At 44.1% G+C, this 20,286-nt stretch overlaps 1 protein-coding gene, 1 non-coding gene and 1 pseudogene across 12 annotated transcripts in view; 2 read left to right on the top strand and 1 right to left on the bottom strand.

Annotated features, from left to right (window-relative positions):
* Nucleotides 1-20,286, top strand: part of KANTR (KANTR integral membrane protein) — a 116,999-nt gene that overhangs the window by 33,407 nt on the left and 63,306 nt on the right. For 5 of the 11 annotated variants that reach the window (XR_007722702.1, XR_007722703.1, XR_007722705.1 and 2 more), the window contains 2 exons: nucleotides 1,163-1,259; nucleotides 2,256-2,364. The exons of 3 other annotated variants lie outside the window; for them this stretch is intronic. The gene's annotated coding sequence lies outside the window, so the exon portion shown is untranslated. Of the gene's footprint in view, nucleotides 1-1,158; nucleotides 1,260-2,255; nucleotides 4,631-20,286 lie in introns of those variants that run through there. 3 more of the 11 variants (XR_007722706.1, XR_007722700.1, XR_007722707.1) reach the window with 3 other exon arrangements.
* On the top strand, nucleotides 1,739-1,799 carry LOC126947009 (U7 small nuclear RNA). The gene has a single exon (XR_007722865.1). It is a non-coding gene; the product is annotated as a U7 small nuclear RNA (small nuclear RNA).
* Nucleotides 14,989-16,428, bottom strand: LOC126946530 (actin, cytoplasmic 2-like; annotated as a pseudogene).

Raw genomic sequence — 20,286 nt, forward strand, 5'->3', positions numbered from 1 at the left:
CTATATCTTTTATGTCGTTCATATTATTTGTGCCTTTTCTATTTTTTCTTGTAAGTTTCTCCAAAGATTTTTTTTTTAGCGATTGGCCTTGAAAAGCTTACCATACATATTTAACCTAAAGTCCAAAGTTAAACATACTCCCCACCCAAACAATTCACAGACTTTATAAATCTTTAATGTCTCCCAATTTACATGTTATTATGTCTACTATTTTTGTTCCTCCCTTATTAAGGATGACACTAACAATATCATTTTATGCAAACATTGTTTGCTTAAATACTCATTTACCTTTTATTTGCCCACCTTTCTTCTTTTACCTCAGATGTCATTTTTTGGGACGATATTTTTTCTTCTTCTTTTTTTTTTTTTTTTTTGGAGATGGAGTCTCACTCTGTCGCCTAGGCTGGAGTGCAGTGGTATGATCTGGGCTCACTGCAAGCTCTGCCTCCCGGGTTCACACCATTCTCCTGCCTCAGCCTCCCGAGTAGCTGGGACTACAGGTGCCCGTCACCATGCCTGGCTAATTTTTTTTTTTTTTTTTTTTTGTATTTTTAGTAGAGATGGGGTTTCACCGTGTTAGCCAGGATGGTCTCAGTCTCCTGACCTCGTGATCCACCTGCCTTGGCCTCCCAAAGTGCTGGGATTACAGGCACGAGCCACTGCGCCCAGCCTGATTTTTCTTCTTCTTGAAATACATACAGAACTTTAGAAAATCCTTTAGTGTAGATCACTTAATTGGAAACTCTTAGTCTGTGTTTATCTATAAATGCCTTTTTTTCCCTTTATTCTTCTTAAAAGATGGGTTTGCTAGGTACCTACTTCTAAATTACCTTTTTTAGAAGGATATTAAACACTGACACGAAGAGGACATTATGACACTCTCATCTGGTTTCCATTATTACCGTTGCAAAGTCTACTGTCACTCTAAGTTTTTTTTGTAGGTGTTCTTTTTCTCTGGCTGCTTTGAAGGTCCTTTGGTTATTGGTTGACTCTATAAGATCTTTTTAGTTGGTGTTGTCTTGCAAATGTTCCTTTTTATAGCTTCCTAATCTTGCCCTATGAATGCAGTGTTTTCTTGTTGCTCTGATGATATTAAATAATAATGTCTTTTTAAAAAGTGTTCTCCCTACAATTTTATGTATTTATTTATTTATTGAGACAGAGGCTCCAGACCCAGGCTGGAGTGCAGTGGCACGATCTCATCTCACTTCAACCTTCGCCTCCTGGGTTTAAGTGATTTTTCTGCCTCAGCCTCCCAAGTAAGTGGGATTACAGGTGCCCGCCATCACACCCGGCTAATTTTTAGTAGAGACAGGGTTTCACCGTGTCGGCCAGGCTGGTCTCAAACTCCGGACCTCAAGTGATCCGCACACCTTGGCCTCCCAAGGTGCTGGGATTACAGGCGTGAGCCACCGTGCCCAGCCCTACATAATTTTTGTTTCCAAACATATATATTTCGTTGTCAGCAGCAGTGAGAAACTCACTGACACCAGATTTGGCCAAAGGCACCACAGATAACACAAGCATGACATATTCTGAAGCCTTAGAAAGAATCTGTATGAATAATGGGCGGGGGGGGGCTCTACTGTGTGCAAACATGGGTCAGTGCCACAGTTCTGTCACTTGCAAGTATGTTAGTGCAGTGGACTTGAGCCAGACTGCCTGGATTCAAATCCCAGAGCTGGTCAAGTCACTTGACCTCAAATTTCTGTAGTTTCTTCTGTAAAAATGGGGATAGTAGTGTTACAGGTCTTTCAGAATTTGTCTAGCAGGCATTCTGGTTTTTGCTGAAAGCCCCCTTAAAAAATAAATAAAACAAAAATGGGGATAGTAGTAATATGTACTTCATAGGATTATTGAGGGTATTAAATGGGTTAAAGTATTTAGAATAATGCATGGCATGTAGTAAGCACTGTATATGTGTTTGCTATTACTACCATTATTACTTTTGCGACAAGGGGATTGAAGGAAGAAGAGCTTCTATGGTGCAATGAGGAAAGGAGTATATCCTGCCCTAATATCTTGGATATAAAAGCCATCCACAAAAACACAAGGTCAGGAATTCAAAGGGGTTATTTGGGCACCTTAGAGTGTGGGATATCAAGTAGGCAGTCAGAATGGGATAGAATTCTTCAGTGAGAAGTATTGGCTATTTCCTTTTTGGAGCAGAGCAGTACCATATGGGAGAACAGTGACAGAGGGATAATCTAGGCTCAGGGGATTTCTTAAGCAGTTAATAATGCTTTCTCTCTTAGGAACTAACCTGTCAGGTACTGAGAGGCTTTGAAGATGGCTCTTCAGGTTGGGGACACGCCTTTGTTAAGGGGCAAGACTGCTGCCTGGAGTTGATTCACATACTCAGAGGTAGGATTGACCACATAAAGAAAATGCTTTCAAGTCTTTGTTCTGAATTTTCTTCGACCCTCCGTAAGTTTGGGGAAAGTCCCACCCTCAGTAACCACCTCAGTAACCATCCCAGACACAGTGTAGAGGATATGAACAGGCAGAGTGGGGCATCTGGAAAACAGGTGCATCGTGGGGAGGCCAATCTGAGGAGCCATTAGTATTAAAATGGAAAGTTCAAGAGATACAAAAATTCTAAAAAAACTTTATCAAATCAAATCCAATAATGTATTACAAGGATAATGAATCATAACAAAATGGATTTTATCCCAGGAATGCAGGATTGGCTTGGCATTAGAAAATCAATCATGCAATTCAACATATTAACAAACCAAAAAGGAAAACCCATATGATTATTGCAATAAATGCAGAAAAAGCATTTGACAACATCTGACATCCATTCCCGAGTTTAAAAAACAAAAACTCTTGGCAAATGAGAAATAGAAGGGAACTTCTTCAATCTGATGTGGGCATCTGCAAAATAACCCACAGCTAACATTATATTTACTGGTGAAAACTGAGTGCTTTCCCCCCAAGATCAGAAACAAAACAGAGATGTCCACTCTCACCACTTCTCTTCAGCATTATACTGAAGGTTCTAGGCAGTGCAGTCAGGCAAGAAAAAGAAGCAAAAGGCATCCAAATTGGAAAGGAAGAAGTAAAACTGTATTTACAGAAAATGTGATCATCTATGTAGAAAATCCAACTGAGTCCACCAAAAATAAAACCCTACTAGAACTAATAAGTGAATCCAACAAGTTGCAGGTTATAAGAGCAATATACAAAAATTAGTTGTATATCCATATACTAGCAATGAACAATTGGATACAGAAAATTTTAAAATACCATTTACAATAACATCTAAAAATGTGACTTAGGAATAAATCTCACAAAAGATGTGGGAGACCTATACACTTGTATTGCTGAGAGAAAGAGGAGCCAAATTAATGAAAAACATTCGTGGGTTGGAAAACTTAGTATTGTTATAATGTCAATTCTCCCCAAATTGATCCATAGATTAAATGTCATTCCTATAAAAATCTCAGCAGGCTTTTTGCAGAAATTGACAACCTGATCCTAAAATTCCTATGGAAAGACACTACAGTGCCTGGTACAGTGTGTAGAAACCCTGGGTAGGGTTCAGCTTTCCCAGAGAATTAGGATTATCAGTGGAGCACATATAGAGAGGAAAAACAGTGACAGGGCCTCCAGTTGCAAACAGGTCTACAAAGGATATGAGCAAGCAATTTCCTGAAGTGGAAAACCCAAAAAGCTAACAAGCCTAATAAAAGATGTTCAAATGTATTAACAGAAAAGTCTAAAATAAAACTACAGTGAGATTTTACTTTAGATTTCACAAACAGACAAAATTTTAAAAAGCTGGATCATGCCAAGTCCTTTAGTGGGGATATGGGGGCATAGGGACCCTCTTGCATTGGGAGTGGGGACTTTGGCAGCCATCCCAGAGATGAATGTGACACTATCCCCATGGGCCCTCCAAATAAATTCTCACACAGGTCCATAAAGGGTCATGTAGAAGAATGTTCATTATGGTGTGGTTTGCAACAGTGGGAAGTCGAAGGCATGCTGGGTGTCCATCACCAGGGGCATACACAGGGAAATAGTGATGGGTGCACTCCACAGAGGACCTCTTAACCTTTACACCAGTGAGTTAGATGTACACAGGGCAACACGATGATCTTCAACACATAGCACTGAGTGAAAAAGAATGAACCGTATAACAATACTACTCAAAAGTTACAAATATATGCACATATACACCAAATACACACCTTACAGAAATGCACACAAATGGATGTAAGTTAAACTCTTTTGAAAAATGCCTATGTCAGGGAGAGGGGAGGAATGGGAGCGTGGATGACAGGGAATAAATAAAACAAGAAAGCGGTGGAATTGCCAGGCACAGTGGCTCACACCTGTAATCCCAGCACTTCGAGAGGCCGAGGTGGGCAGATCGCTTGAGCCTAGGAGTTCAATTCCAGCCTGAGCAACATAGTGAGTTCTCATCTCTACAAAAAATACAAAATTAGCCAAATGTGGTGGTGCATGCCTGTGGTCCCAGCTACCAGAGGGGCTGAGGTGGGAGGATCGCTTGAGCCCAGGAGTCTGAGACTGCAGTGGGCCGAGATTGCATCACTGCACTCCAGCCTGGGTGACAGAGTGAGACCCTGTCAAAAAACAAAAAAAAAAAACCAAAAAAAAAAAAAAACGGCCGGGCGCGGTGGCTCAAGCCTGTAATCCCAGCACTTTGGGAGGCGGAGACGGGCGGATCACGAGGTCAGGAGATCGAGACCATCCTGGCTAACACGGTGAAACCCCGTCTCTATTAAGAAATACAAAAAAACTAGCCGGGCGAGGTGGCGGGCGCCTGTAGTCCCAGCTACTCGGGAGGCTGAGGCCGGAGAATGGCGTGAACCCGGGAGGCGGAGCTTGCAGTGAGCTGAGATCCGGCCACTGCACTCCAGCCTGGGTGACAGAGCGAGACTCCGTCTCAAAAAAAAAAAAAAAAAAAAAGAAAAGAAAAGAAAAAAGAAAGAGGGGAGGAGAAAAAAACAAGCAGAAAGTGTCTGTTCCCTTGGCCTAGTCACCCACTCCCCATGGCATTCATCCTTTAGAGTCTACTCCACTGAGGAGGAAACAGCCACACCTACACTCTGTTAACCTGAGGTCAGAATGCCCAGGTGAGCCTGGCTCAGACGATCTGTACTCGGCTGGTTTTGAGTACGTGCTGCTGCGGCTCCTGCACACCCTCCCACCAGCACTGCAGCTGCCTGGAGCAGGTGTGGACATGCATTTCACCCCACAGAAGTTGCCTGCTGTGATCTACTATTAAGGGTGGGGGCTGGTCACAGAGTTTGGAAGTAAAGAGTTAGAGCGGCCCACTCCCCATCAAACCATATGGTAACCAGACCATATGGTAACTAATTTCTGGTCCGCACAACAGTCCTGCTAGTGCCCTGACTATGCTGAGACATGGGTGTATTTTCCTGGCCTCATTTAGAACCTTACCCTCTGACTTCCCCAGAAGCAGCTCTTGTAAACTCTTAGGGAAACTGAAGCCAGACTCACTATGACTGAGAGATTCTCTTCAGCTTATCCTCTCCTGGACTCTTCACCTAATTATACCAATACTGCCCCTTCCCACCAGCCAGATGCATGCTTGCCATTTGGTTTTCCAAACAAAACAATACCTTGTTCAGTGATACATACATGGGAGGTAAAATTTTCTCAAAAGCAGGCCAGGCACAGTGACTCATGCCTATAATCCCAGCACTTTGGGAGGCCGAGGCGGGCGGATCACCTGAGGTCAGGAGTTCGAGACCAGCCTGAGCAACATGGAGAAATCCCGTATCTACTAAAAATACAAAAATTAGCCGGACGTGGTGGCATGTGCCTGTAATGTCAGCTGCTCAGGAGGCTGAGGCAGGAGAATCACTTGAACCCAGGAGGTAGGTTTTGCAGTGAGCTGAGATCGTGTCATTGCACTCCAGCATGGGCAACAAAAGTGAAACTCTGTCTCAAAAAAAAAAAAGAATTTTTTTTTTTTTTTTTTTTTTTTTTTTTTTGCAAAAATTGAGGAAATGAGAACATAAAGGTCAAGGTAGTGGTTTCTTCTGGGCAGGGGAAGGAGATGAGGGACCCACAGTTGGCTTCTCAAACTCTATAATGTTCTAGTTCTTAAGCCAGCTGGTGGGTAGATGGGTGTTTTCTTATATGTCTTTAAACTGAACATGGAAGTTTTCAGAACTTTTTTCTATGTTGAATACATTTAAAAGTTTGAAAGCAACACAAAGAGATTTCAAACCCGATAATATTTGCATTTATCAGAACACATAGAATCAAAGAGAATGACAATAATCACATTGGAATATCTGCCTATGAGGGGGAGGGTGTTGGAAACGGGAGTGAGGAATGAAGGTAAAGTAGAGTAAATACATGAATAAGTAAATTAAAAGATACGCATTTTACTGATCAAAGATAACAATGTAACATGACCAGTAGAGTATAGCTTCCTCCACCTTCTGCACCTGAGATTCAAAGGAAAAATAAATACTGAACATGATCAAGAAACCGGACCTAATAAATCTGATTGATCCAAAACCAACAGGTACAAACTTAAATCACCTGAGTACCCAAAAGATTATTATAATCAAGTAAATCATTGCAACAGAAAGTTTTCTGAGGTGAAGGATTTTGAAGGCTCCCTCAAAAGTTGGTCATTTCTCCAAAGTTTTGGCAGGATTGCTTCCCAACATTCCTAAAGGATTCAGATGGGGCCGTCGGTTCATTAGCCCATTTCACAGTAAAACTCAAAACCCAGTGGAGAAAGCAGGGGGCTGAACTCATGTCCCTACAAGAGCAAAAGACCAAACCTTCACACCTTAGAAGTACAGCCCCATGTTGAACCATGTCTTGGAAATTGCCTCTGTAGCTTCAACACAAACAAAAACCTGGCTGTTGGAAAAATGTGTTTGATTTAACCTCAGCCATCCTTAGACTACAAAAGAATCATGGGGGTTATATTGAGTCTGCTTGGATCACCCCTAGCCACACTCTTCCTCCTTTTGTCCCCTAATCCTAGTGTCCCTATCTCCACTGATGAGCAAATGGACATTTCCCCTCAACACTGAGGTCACGTATTCTGCCTTGTCTCTGCACTCAGGTTGCCTCGCCAGATCTGCTGTGGGCTGCAGTTTTAGTTGAGATCATGTTAGTTAGTTAGTTCTTATCTTTTGAAATGGCTTTCTGTTACCATAGGATGCTTCACTGAGGTATGTGCCTTCCTGCCTAACCTTGTACGTCTACTGATGTATCAGATAGACATGTTCCTTGCAAACTAAACGTAGTAATGTGCTGCAGGCCAGTTGGAGTATCACCGGATCTCCGCATGCCATTTGTGTCACCCTGGTGTGACCCACAGTAACTATCTTTATGGGTTAAGCCCTTCCTGAAGTCCCAGCCAACTTGTGGACAGCTGACTTTAACAAGGGAGGGCAGCTGCTTAGGATGCTCCCGTTAAAATCAAAATCACACAGCACCTGTTGCCATCTTCTAGCCCTAGTGTCCACTTTCCATACTGGCAGAAGAGGAAAATGAGCCTATCATCAATGTCCTCCTCAAACTGGGTGTCTTTTTTTTTTTTTGAGACGGAGTCTCACTCTGTCGCCCAGGCTGGAGTGCAGTGGCCGGATCTCAGCTCACTGCAAGCTTCGCCTCCCGGGTTCACGCCATTCTCCCGCCTCAGCCTCCCGAGTAGCTGGGACTACAGGCGCCCGCCGCCTTGCCCGGCTAGTTTTTTGTATTTTTTAGTAGAGACGGGGTTTCACCGTGTTAGCCAGGATGGTCTCGATCTCCTGACCTCGTGATCCGCCCGTCTCGGCCTCCCAAAGTGCTGGGATTACAGGCTTGAGGCACCGCGCCCGGCCTAAACTGGGTGTCTTAATGCCAACCCACAGTTTATACAGCAGCCCTATCCTCCTGGTAAGAAAGTCAGCCACATTTATTTCTAAGAGCAGATGGGTCTGCCATCATGATCAGGACCCACACCACATTAGTGAACATATGTCACCCCTGTTCATCCCAGACTTCTGAATCCACCATCATCCCCTCTGTGAATCCAGTTCAGGCTTCTTTGGGGTTGACCTGACCGACACTATTTCTCTGTCTTAGGACATCCCAATTCCCCAAAACTCTGTTTTCACCCACCATCAGCAACAGATAGTTTGTTTCTTTTTGTTTGTTTGTTTGTTTATTTGAGACCGAGTCTTTGCTCTTGTCGCCCAGGCTGGAGTGCAATGGCACAATCTCAGTTCACTGCACCCTCTGCCTCCCGGGTTCAAGTGATTCTCCTGCCTCAGCCTCCCGAGTAGCTGGGACTATGGGTGTAAACTATCACGCCCGGCTGATTTTTGTATTTTTACTAGAGATGGGGTTTCACCATGTTGTCCAGGCTGGTCTTGAACTCTTCACCTCAGGTGACCCGCCTGCCTCAGCCTCCCGAAGTGCTGAGATTACAGGCGTGAACCACCGTTCCCGGCCTTGTTTTTTGTTTGTTTGGTTTTGGTTTTTTTGGGTTTTTTTGTGTGTTTGTTTCATTTTTAGGCAGGGTCTCACTCTGTCGCTCAGGCTGGAGTGCAGTGACATGATCATGGCTCACTGCAGCCTCGGACTCCTGGGCTCAAGGGATCTTCCTGCCTCAGCCTCCCAAGTAGCTGAGATTAGAGGCGAGAGCCACCACACCCAGCATATATATATATAAATATATATATATATATTTTTTTTTTCTTTTTCTTTTTTGAGATGAAGTTTCGCTCTTGTTGCCCAGGCTGGAGTGCAATGGCACAATCTCGGCTCACCACAACCTCCGTCTCCTGGGTTTGAACGGTTCTCCTGCCTCAGCCTCCCGAGTAGCTAGGATTACAGGCATGTGCCACCACACCCGGCTAATTTTGTATTTTTAGTAGAATGTCTCACTATGTTGCCCAGGCTAGTCTCAAACTCCTGGGCTCCAGCAATCCTGCTATCTCAGCCTTCCAAATTGTTGGGATTATAAACATGAGCCACTGCACCTGGCCACATTAGTATACTATTGATGTTGAACCATAACATTCTCTTTTTTTATTTTTAAAGAGACAAGGTCTTGCTCTGTCATGCAGGCTAGAGCAGCTAGGACTCCAGATGCCTGCCACCTCACCTGGCTAATTTTTTATTTTTGTTTTTGTAGAGATGCGGGTTTTGCTAGGTTGCCCAGGCTGATCTTGAACTCCTGGCTTCAAGTGAAACTCCTGCATTGGCCTCCTAAAGTGCTGTGATAACTGGTGTGAGCCACAGCACATAGCCTGAACCATAACATTCTTATATTCCTGGAGTAAACTCCACTGGGTCATAATCTGTATTTTTGAATGCAGTATTAGTGTCTGTTAGCTAACTCTTGAGGGGAGATTTTTGTTTTATAAGTGGCCCTAGGATTTTCTTTTCTTGGGTTCTCCTATCCAGTTTTATAATTTAGGTTACACTAACCTCAAAAAAAAAAATAGGTTTTACTTTTGTTATTTATTATGCATATGATTGGAATTAACTATACCTTGAAAGTTTGCTACAGCTCACCTACAAAACCCACTGGGGTTTTGAGAGAGAACAGTTCTTTTGATTACCATTTTTATTTCTTTAATACTTACTGGACTATTCAAGACCTTTCTATTTGTGCCATTTTTAGCATGGTGTATTTTTCTAAGAATGTGTCATTTATTTTCATCTAGGTTTTTAAATTCATTGGCATGTCATTCATAATTCTTCACTTTTAAAAATTCTATTTTTCTGGTCAGGCTCAGTGGGTCACGCCTGTAATCCCGGCACTTTGGGAAGCCAAGGCAAGCAGATCACCTGAGGTGGGGAGTTCGAGACCAGCCTGACCAACATGGAGAAAGCCCATCTCTACTAAAACACATACAAAATCAGCCGGGCGTGGTAGCACATGCCTGTAATCCCAGCTACTCCAGGAGGCTGAGGCAGGAGAATCGCTTGAACCCTGGAGGTGGAGGTTGCGGTGAGCTGAGATCGCACCATTGCACTCCAGGCTGGGCAACAAGAGAGAAACTCCGTCTCAAAAAATATATATATATATTTTTCCTTATTATTGTCCCCCTTATCATTCTATATCTTGGTGTTTGTTTGTTTGTTTTTGACAGAGTTTCGCTCTTGTTGCCCAGGCTGGAGTGCAATGGCATGATCTTGGCTCACCGCAACCTCCGCCTCATGGGTTCAAGTGATACTCCTGCCTCGGCCTCCCGAGTAGCTGGGATTACAGGCATGCGCCACCATGCCTGGCTAATTTTTGTATTTTTGGTAGAGACGGGGTTTCTCCATGTTGGTCAGGCTGGTCTCTAACTCCCGACCTCAGGTGATCCACCCACCTCGACCTCCCAAAGTGCTGGGATTATAGGCGTGAGCCACCGTGCCTGGCCTGTATCTTGGTTTTTTAATTTTCTGTTTTTTTCTTGATCACTGGCCAGAAGCCTGTCTCTCTTATTAGTCTTTTCAAAGAATGTGCTTTGGTTTGCTTGATTTTCACTGCTGTCTTTTGTTCTCTATTTTATTTCTGCCTTATTTCTTTCTTCTTTGAATTTATTTTTATTTATTTATTTTTTTGAGACGGAGTTTCACTCTTGTTGCCCAGGCCGGAGTGCAATGGCACGATCTCGGCTAACCACAACCTCCGCCTCCTGGGTTCAAGTGATTCTCCTGCCTCAGCCTCCTGAATAGCTGGGATCCCAGCACTTTGGGAGGTCGAGGTGGGTGGATCACCTGAGGTCGGGAGTTAGAGACCAGCCTGACCAACATGGAGAAACCCTGTCTCTACCAAAAATACAAAAATTAGCCAGGCATGGTGGCGCATGCCTGTAATCCCAGCTGCTCGGGAGGCCAAGGCAGGAGTATCACTTGAACCCATAGCTGGGATGCCCAGGTAATTTTGTATTTTTAGTAGAGATGGAGTTTCTCCATGTTGGTCAGACTGGTCTTGAACTCCCGACCTCAGGTGATCTGCCCGCCTCAGCCTCCCAAAGTGCTGGGATTACAGGCGTGACTCACCCCGTCCGGCCTTTGTTTCTTTGAATTTAGAAATATAAACAATGTGTCATTGGCACAGAAACAGAAAAGTAGACCAATACAACAGCATAGATACAGACACGTGTATGTAAAAACCTAATGTATAACAAATCAAGGGAGAAAGGACAGTTGCTTAGTTAAAGGTGTTGAGAAAACTGGCTCATGACAGAGAATAATAAAACTGGATCCCTTCCTCATGATTTGTACAAAAATGTATTCTAGGGGACGGGCATGGTGTTCAACGCCTGTAATCCCACCACTTTGGGAGGTCACGGTGGGCGGATCACTTGAGGTCAGGAGTTCGAGACTGGCCTGGTCAACCAGACATGGCGAAACACCATGTCTACTAAAAATACAAAAAATTAGCCGAATGTGGTGGCATGTGCCTGTAGTCCCAGCTACTCAGGAGGCTGAGGCAGAAGAAGCGCTTGAACTCAGAAGGCAGAGATTGCAGTGAGCCAGGATCGTGCCACTGTACTCCAGCCTGGGTGACAGAGCGAGACTCCATCTCAAAAAAAAAAAAAAAAAAAAAGGATTCTAGGTAGATTGAGGACCTCAATGTGAAAATAAAACTGTAATGTTAATAGAAATTGTAGGGAGATGTCTGTGACCTAGGGGCTTGGACAAAATTTTAAGACTATAACCCATATGCTGAAGAGATGATTGGATTATGGCAAAATTAAGGATTTATGCTCAATAAAAGACACTATGGACAAAAGTAAGAGATAATATGCAGATTGGGAGAGGATATTTGCAATGTATAAACCAACAAGGGATTTGATACCTAGAATATAAAAAGATTTCCTGTGAATCAGCAAGAAGAGAGGTTGGGTGTAATGATTTACACCTATAATCCCAGTACTTTGGGAGACCGAAGCAGGAGGATTGCTTGAGGCCAGGAGTTTGAGACTGGCCAGACAATACAACATGACCCTGTCTCTAGAAAAAAAAAAAAAATTTTTATTACCTGGTTGTGGTGGCACACGCCAGTCATCCTAGCTACTTGGGAGGCTGAGGCGGGAGGATCACACGAGCCCAGGAGTTTGAGGTTACAGTGAGCTGTGGTCATGCCACTGCACTCCAGCCTGGGTGACAGGCGAGACCCTGTTTTTAAAAACAAAACAAAAGAAGGAGGAGGAAGAAGGAGGAGGAGGAAGGAGAAAGGAGGAGGATGAGGAAGGGGAAGAAGGAAGGGGAAGGACAAAAGAAGAAGGAAGAAAGAAGAAGAAAGAAGGAGAAGAAGACAGCAATGCCAATAGAAAATTAGCCAAAGCACACAATAAGCAATTTGCAGAGGAAGAAATTTGAAAAGCCAGCAGTATATGATGAGGTGTTCAAGATCTTTGCAAATCTGAGGAATTAAAATAACAGTGAGGTATCACTTTATCAGCCCGACAAATTTAAGAAGCAGGGTAATGCCAAGTGGCGGTGGGGGTGTAAGGACCTACAAACCCTCCTGCATGGCTAATGGGAGTGTGGACTAGGGCAGCTATTCCGAAGAGCTGTCTGGAAGTACCTTGTCAAATTAGATATGCATTTACTGGGCCAGGTGCGGTGGCTCACGCCTGCAATCCCAGCACTTTGGGAGGCTGAGGCAAGTGGAGAGCCTGAGGTCACTCAGGAGTTCCAGACCAGCCTGGCCATCATGGCGAAACCCTGTCCCTACCAAAAATACAAAAATTAGCTGGATGTGGTGGTGCATGCCTGTAATCCCAGCTACTCAGGAGGCTGAGGCAGGAGAATCGCTTGAACCCGGGAGGCAGAGGTTGCAGTGAGCCAAGATCACACCACTGCCCTCCAGCCTGGGTAACGGAGTGAGACTCTGTCTCAAAAAAAAAAAAAGTAAATGCATTTACTGTATGACCCAACAATTCTGTTCCTGGGTACAATAAATCCCAGGGAAGTACACAGATATATAAGGGGCCATATGCAAGGGTGTTCATCACAGCATTAAGCACAAAAAGGGCAAAAACAAAATGTATGTCCCTCCAAATTAGAAGTTTCCAAGGGCAAAAAAAGCACAAGTCTTCTCTCATTAGTTTCCTAGCCTGTGTGCCCAGGTACCCTACAGTGCTGCATTTCAGTTCCAGGGGTGAGAGTTATCAATAGTTATACTTTTTAAAATAATTATAAATGTTTTTAAAGTATCTCTAACATTTGCAACTGTGTTTTTCCAGTTTAAAATTATTTTGAAGGCCAGGCATGGTGGTTCACGCCTGTAATCCCAGCACTTTGGGAGGCTGAGGCAGGTGGATCACTCGAGGTTAGGAGTTCAAGACCAGCCTGACCAACATGATGAAGCCCCGTCTCTACTAAAAATACAAAATTAGCCAGACGTGGTGGTGCACGCCTATAATCCCAGCTACTCAGGAAGCTGAGACAGGAGAATCACTTGAACCCGGGAGCTGGAGGTTGCAGGGAGCCGAGATTGCACCATTGCACTCTAGCCTGGGCAACAAAAGCAAATAAGTAAAATAAAATTATTTTGAAATTTTATTTGAACAGTGTGGTGTTTCACACAGTTCCCTCTTTGAACATCTTGGTCCAGTGCAAGATCTAGTGTGTGGTTCCTACTACGAGAGAGGAGCTGTGAGGGGCTGCAGTATACAGCACTTCTCTGACCTTCTGTGGGAATCATTCGACTTAACCTGATTTTTGCCTTGCTCCTGCTCATCAGGATACTTTGTTGGTGTGCATATGTGTAGTATTTAAACACTTATTAGATTCAATCTGCTCTTTTCACAATTTTTTCTGGTAACATGGAAGCTGTATCTTTTATTATTAGAATCAGCATCTATTATTAGGCGCTGCTTTAAAGGAACATAACTGATTTCATTTTCTTAGTTGTTATTTACCCCATTCTCTTATCTTCCCTTCCTCCCTTCCTCTTTCCTTTTTTCTTTCTCTCTGTCCCTCATTCTTTCTTGCTCTCCCTCTCCCCAATTTCTCCTTCTCCCACTCTCTATTATTGGATTTTTTTTTTTAACGGCAGCACTTTTATTTTTCCTTACACAATGACATGTTGCTGGGGCCTAATGTTCTCACATAACAGTAGAAAACCAAAATTCGTTGTCATCTCTTTAAAGAATTGAGAATTATGTACAAAAAAACCTTACATAAATTAAAAGGATGAATATATCTACAGGTGTAAATCCAAACCGCTTCCAACTCAAGGCAAGTAACTGTTCTTGCAGGAAAACATCAGCTAAGAAAGGAAACTGGGTCCTATGGCTTGGACTTTCCAACTCGGACAGACCAGAAGGACAGAAACAACTGGTTCAGGAGCCCTTGCCAGCCTCTAGAGAAATCCCAGAACACTCAGCCCTGACACATTAATACCCTGCACATATTGGAGACTGCTGGCCACGCAGACTCACCAAGCCACAGACTTGTCTTCCACAAGCACATTCTTACCTCAGCCACAAAGTGGCCAAGCCACATGTACTAAAGGTTGAAATCAAAGACGTGTACAGGGTATTAAACACATACCAAGGGGAACAGTTAACTTGATTATAACTTGAATACAAAGTCAAAATCAGCAACAAGTCTACAATGCAGTGCTGATATCAGATACAAGCTTCAAGGACAAATTTCTTTGTGTGTGTGTGGTTTTTTTGTTTGTTTGTTTTTGTTTTTTGTTTTTTGTTTTTTTGTTTTTTTGAGACAGAGGCTCACCCTGTTCCTGTTGCCCAGGCTGGAGTGCAGCGGTACAATCTCGGCTCACCACAACCTCCGCCTCCCAGGTTCAAGCGATTCTCCTGCCTCAGCCTCCCCAGTAGCTGGGATTATAGGCGAATGCCACCATGCCTGGCTAATTTTTGTATTTTTAGGAGAGACGGGGTTTCACCATGTTGGCCAGGCCGGTCTCGAACTCCTGACCTTGTGATCCACCCGTCTAGGCCTCCCAAAGTGCTGGGATCACAGGCATGAGCCACCACACCTGGCCACAAATTTCTTTTTGAAGGCTTATTCCAGTTTTGTGAGGCTAGCATGAGGTTTATGCATTTGCCAGGGGCAAATTTATACTCCTGAATTAACCCATGCAGCAAACGCTGAACATCTGCTTGCAGTCCATTTAGAGGCATTTGCAGTGGACGATGGAGGGGCCAGACTCGTCATACATAGCTAATTGCTAATCCACATCTGCTAGAAGGTGGACAGTGAGGCCAGGATGGAACCACCGATCTACACCGAGTACTTGTGCTGTGGGGGCATGATGATCTTGATCTTCATGGTGCTGGATGCCAGGGCGGTGATGCCAGGGTACATGGTGGTGCTGCCAGACAGCACTGTGTTGGCGTACAGGTCTTTGCGGATGTCCACGTCACACTTCATGATGGAGTTGAAGGTGGTCTTGTGGATGCTGCAGGATTCCATGCCCAAGAAGGAAGGCTGGAACAGGGCCTGCAGACACCAGAACCACTTGTTGCCGATGGTGATGACCTGACCTGGCCGTCAGGCAGCTTGTAGCTCTTCTCCAGGGAGAAGGAGGAGGATGTGGCAGTGTCCATCTCCTGCTCGAAGTCCAGGGCGATGTGGTACAGCTTCTCGTTGATGTCGCGCACAATCTCCTGCTTGGCCGTGATGGTGAAGCTCAGTGAGGATCTCCATGAAGTAGTTGGTCAGGTCCCAGCCATCCAGGTCCAGACACAGGATGGCATGGGGGGAGGGCGTGGCCCTCGTAGATGGGCACCATGTGGGTGACCCTGTCTCCAGTCAATAACAATGCCAGTGATGCGCCCAGAGGCTTAGAGGGACAACACAGCCTGGCTGGCCACATACGTGGCTGGGGTGTTGAAGGTCTCAAACATGATCTGAGTCATCTTGTCTCTGTTGGCCTTGGGATTTGGGGGGCCTCGGTCAGCAGCAGCGGGTGCTTCTCCAGGGCCATGCACAGCTCGTTGTAGAAGGTGTGGTGCCAGATCTTCTCCATGTCATCCCAGATGGTGATGATGCCATGCTCGATAGGGTACTTCAGGGTCAGGATGTTGCGCTTGCTCTGGGCCTCGAGGCCCATGTAGGAGTCCTTCTGGCCCATGCCCACCATCATCCCCTGGTGCAGGGGGGTGCCTGATGATGGAGATGATGGAGGTGAACACAGCTCCGGGGCCATCCATCCCCAGCAAAGCCAGCTTTGCACATGCCAGAGCCATTGTCAATGACGAGCGTGGCGATCTCTTCTTCCATTGCAACCTGTGGAGGAGCGGGGCGGCAGAGCCGTGGGAGGACATGGTGTACGGGCTGGTGGCAGCAAGTGAGTGTATTACTGGATTTTGAAGTTAACAATTAGCCAAATACTGATTTTTGATAGAAATTCATTCTGAATTATTTTCTTTTAAAAAAAAATAGAAAGCATATAGCAGGAGAATTACTTAATTAAATTGATTCCTTGGCTCGGTGGCTATGCCTGTAATCTCAGCACTTTGTGAGGCCGAGGTGGGTGGATCAGTTGAGGCCAGGAGTTTGAGACCAGCCTGGGCAACATGGCGAAACCCCATTTCTATTAAAAATTCAAAAATTAGCCAAGCATGGTGGTGCGTGCCTGTAGTCCCAGCTACCCAGGAGGCTGAGGCATGAGAATTGCTTGAGCCTAGGAGGCAGAGATTGCAGTGAGCCGAGATTGTGCCACTGCACTCCAGCCTGGGCAGCAGAACCAGACCCTGTCTCAAAAACAAACAAAAAATCTGTCCAGGCTGGTCATGGTGGCTCATGCCTGTAATCCCAGCACTTTGGGAGGCTGAGGCAAGTGGATCACCTGAGGTCAGGAGTTTGAGACCAACCTGGCCAATGTGGTGAAACCCCATCTCTACTAAAAATACAAAAATTAGGGCCGGGCGCGGTGGCTCAAGCCTGTAATCCCAGCACTTTGGGAGGCCAAGACGGGCGGATCACGAGGTCAGGAGATCGAGACCATCCTGGCTAACACAGTGAAACCCCGTCTCTACTAAAAAATACAAAAAACTAGCCGGGCGAGGTGGCGGGCGCCTGTAGTCCCAGCTACTTGGGAGGCTGAGGCAGGAGAATGGCGTAGACCCGGGAGGCGGAGCTTGCAGTGAGCTGAGATCCGGCCACTGCACTCCAGCCTGGGCGACAGAGCGAGACTCCGTCTCCAAAAAAAAAAAAAAAAAAAAATACAAAAATTAGCTGGGCATGGTGGTACATGCCTGTAATCCCACCTACTCAGTAGGCTGAGGCAGGAGAATGACTTGAACCTGGGAGGCAGAGGTTGCAGTCAGCCTAGATTGCACCACTGTACTCCAGCCTGTGTGATAGAGTGAGACTCTGTCTCAAAAGAAAAGAAAAAAAAAAAAAATCCATACATGAGTGTAAGTAATACTTTGTGAATTTTTAGACTTTTTATTAACCACCGGAGAATATTTATTACACCTGGGTGTTTTTTTTTAAAGAATACTGTTTTTATTCTGAAATATGTAGACCATTTTGCATATATCAGCCAGTGTCCCTTACATACTTTATTTCATGTAATTTTCATCTTTCTCATGTAAAATAGTTACTATTTAATCTTTCCCATGTAAATCTCAGTTCAGCCACTTAGTGGATCCAAGTCTCCAGGCAGCTGCCTTAGTCTTTCTGTGTCTCAAGTACTTCTAATCCATATTGTAGAGTGAGGTGAATTTATAGATTTCAAGATCTATAAGTTCTATAGATCTATAGATGAATTTATAGATTTCAGGATTATACCTGGGTTTTTAAAAATGTTTCAATGCAATTTATTTTAAAGCACTCTTAATGCATTTAAGTTTTATTTTTAAATGCATTAAAATTTAAATTAATTTTTGAACATTTAAAACATTAATTTTTAACATTTAAAATTTTTCTTTTTGGTAGATACTGGATCTCTTTATGTTGCCAGAGCTAGTCTTGAACTCCTGGCCTCAAGAAATCCTCCCGCCTCAGCCTCCCAAAGTGCTGGGATAGAGGCACAAGCCACCATGCTTGGCCAAAATTAATTTTTGAGCCCAACATGGTGGCCCACACCTGTAGTCCCAGTTACTCAGGAGGCTGAGGCAAGAGGATTGCTTGAGCCCAGGAGTTTGAGTTTGTGGCGTACAATGATTGTGCCTATGAAGGGCCATTGTACTCAAGCTCGGGCAATATAACTAGACCCCATCTCTAAATAATAGTAATTTTTTAGAGCCTAACATGTAAATTTAATTTATACAAATATTTATTTTAAAATCTGTATTAGGGTTCTCCAGGGAAACAGAATCAATAGGATATATATGAGAGAGCGAGCTAGAGAGAGAGAAAGACAGACAAACAAAGATTCATTGTAGGGAGTCAACTCACATGATTGTGTAGGTTGACAAGTCCCAATATCTGCAAGGTGAGTTGTCAGGAGGAAGACCCAGGAGTACCAATGGTGTAGTTCCAGTTCAAAGGCTGGCAGACTCAAGACCCAGGAAGAGCTGATGTTTCCGCTTAAGTCTGAAGGGAAGAAAACGCTGATATTCTAGTTTGAAGGCAGGCAGGAGAATTCACTCTTACTTCGCGGAGGGTAATCCTTTTTGTTCTATTCAGGCCTTCAACTGATTGGGTGAGGCCCACCCACATCAGGGAGAGCAATCTGCTTTACTCAGTCTACCAATTTAAATGTTCCTATGTTCCTATCACCCAGGAACATCCCCAAAGAAACCCCAGAATAATGTTTGACCAAATATCTGGGTACCCCAAGACCCAGTCAAGTTGACACATATAATTAACTATCACAAATCCATGCCTTGTGAACTTGGCACCCATATAACACCTCCTTAAACCATATTTAATCATCAAATGAAGACCATAACAAGGTCATAATTCCATCTAACATGATAAAACTATTCTGCCCACAACCGAAAGCACACTAACCATTTCCCCAGCAAAAGAGGTAAAGTCCTTCACTGATGTTTACTCTTTTCTTTGATATCCTGTAACTTAAATACAATGATGTAAAGTTAACAATTCTTAAATACTATTATTTAAAGCCAATACACCTTATGTTACATGATAAGGGAATAAGAGAGGGAAGAAAACATAAGTATTTGATATATATAAACAAATATATTCATAACAAAATAAGGAGGAAATATGACAATTGCAGCCCTTGTTTCTGTAACTAGTCACATGATAACTGATATTTATAACTACCTTCTTCCGCTACCCATTCCATATTCTGTTTACCTTCAGCAAGCAACTCAGCTAGTCATAGTTCTTTACTGGTAGGGTAACCCAAACCTTCATTGCTGTAAAATCTGTTAGTAGTTCTGCCTAGATTGGGTTGTTGTCATTTTCCATTGATCTTAGTCATAAGGGATGGTAACACTAAGAGATTCTCTAGAGGATTTCCTGTATTCTAGAATACTCTTCCTTCCCTCCATTGTGGAGTAGTAGTCCAGTTTCCCCTTGGTAGACAGGATCAATCACTCCAACCAACACCAGAACTCCCTTCTTTGCCTTAAACTCTAGCTCAATGGAATCGTCGTGTCTCCTGGTGGAAGCATTCCTCCCTTTGGAACTGAAACCTCTAGGCTAGCAGACCAAAAGGTCTCTGTAACAGGAGGAGAAATTTTGCTAGTGGGTCACTAGGGTTGATGGGGACCCATTGATTTCCACCCATTGATTCATGGATCTGTGAATCCTGGCTGTGGGAGAAACAACACCATATATTAGATACAGATTCAGGGTATATAGAGACTTCTGGAGAATCTTACCCTAGCCCTGCAAGGTATTGTAACCTAGCTGGCACTGTAACTGAGTCTTCCAAAGTCCATTCCACCATTCTTTCAAGCCACCTATTTCAGGATGGTGGGGAACATGATGAGAGCAGTGAATTCCATGAGCATGGGCCCATTGCTGCACTTCTTTGGCTGTGAAGTTAGTTCCTTAACCAGAAGCAATGCTGTATGGAATATTATGATGGTGGATAAGGAATTCTGTAAGACCATAGATGGTAGTTTAGGCAGAAGCTTTGTGTGCATGGAAGGCAAACCAGTATCTAGAGTGTCTGTTCCAGTAAGGACAAAACATTGCTTCCTTACTGATGGAAGCAATCCAGAGTAATCAACCAGATAGCTGACAGATCTCCCCAGGAATTATGCCATATTGGAAACTCAGTGATAGTCTCTGCTGGTGGTAGATTAGACACTCAGCAGTGGTCATAGGTTGGCTTTCATGAGTGGGAGTGCATGTTGCTGAGCCCATGCATAACCTCCATCCCTGGCACCATGGCCACTTTGTTCATGAACCCATTGGGCA

The sequence above is a fragment of the Macaca thibetana genome, chromosome X (assembly GCF_024542745.1).
Source record: "Macaca thibetana thibetana isolate TM-01 chromosome X, ASM2454274v1, whole genome shotgun sequence".
NCBI lineage: Eukaryota > Metazoa > Chordata > Mammalia > Primates > Cercopithecidae > Macaca > Macaca thibetana.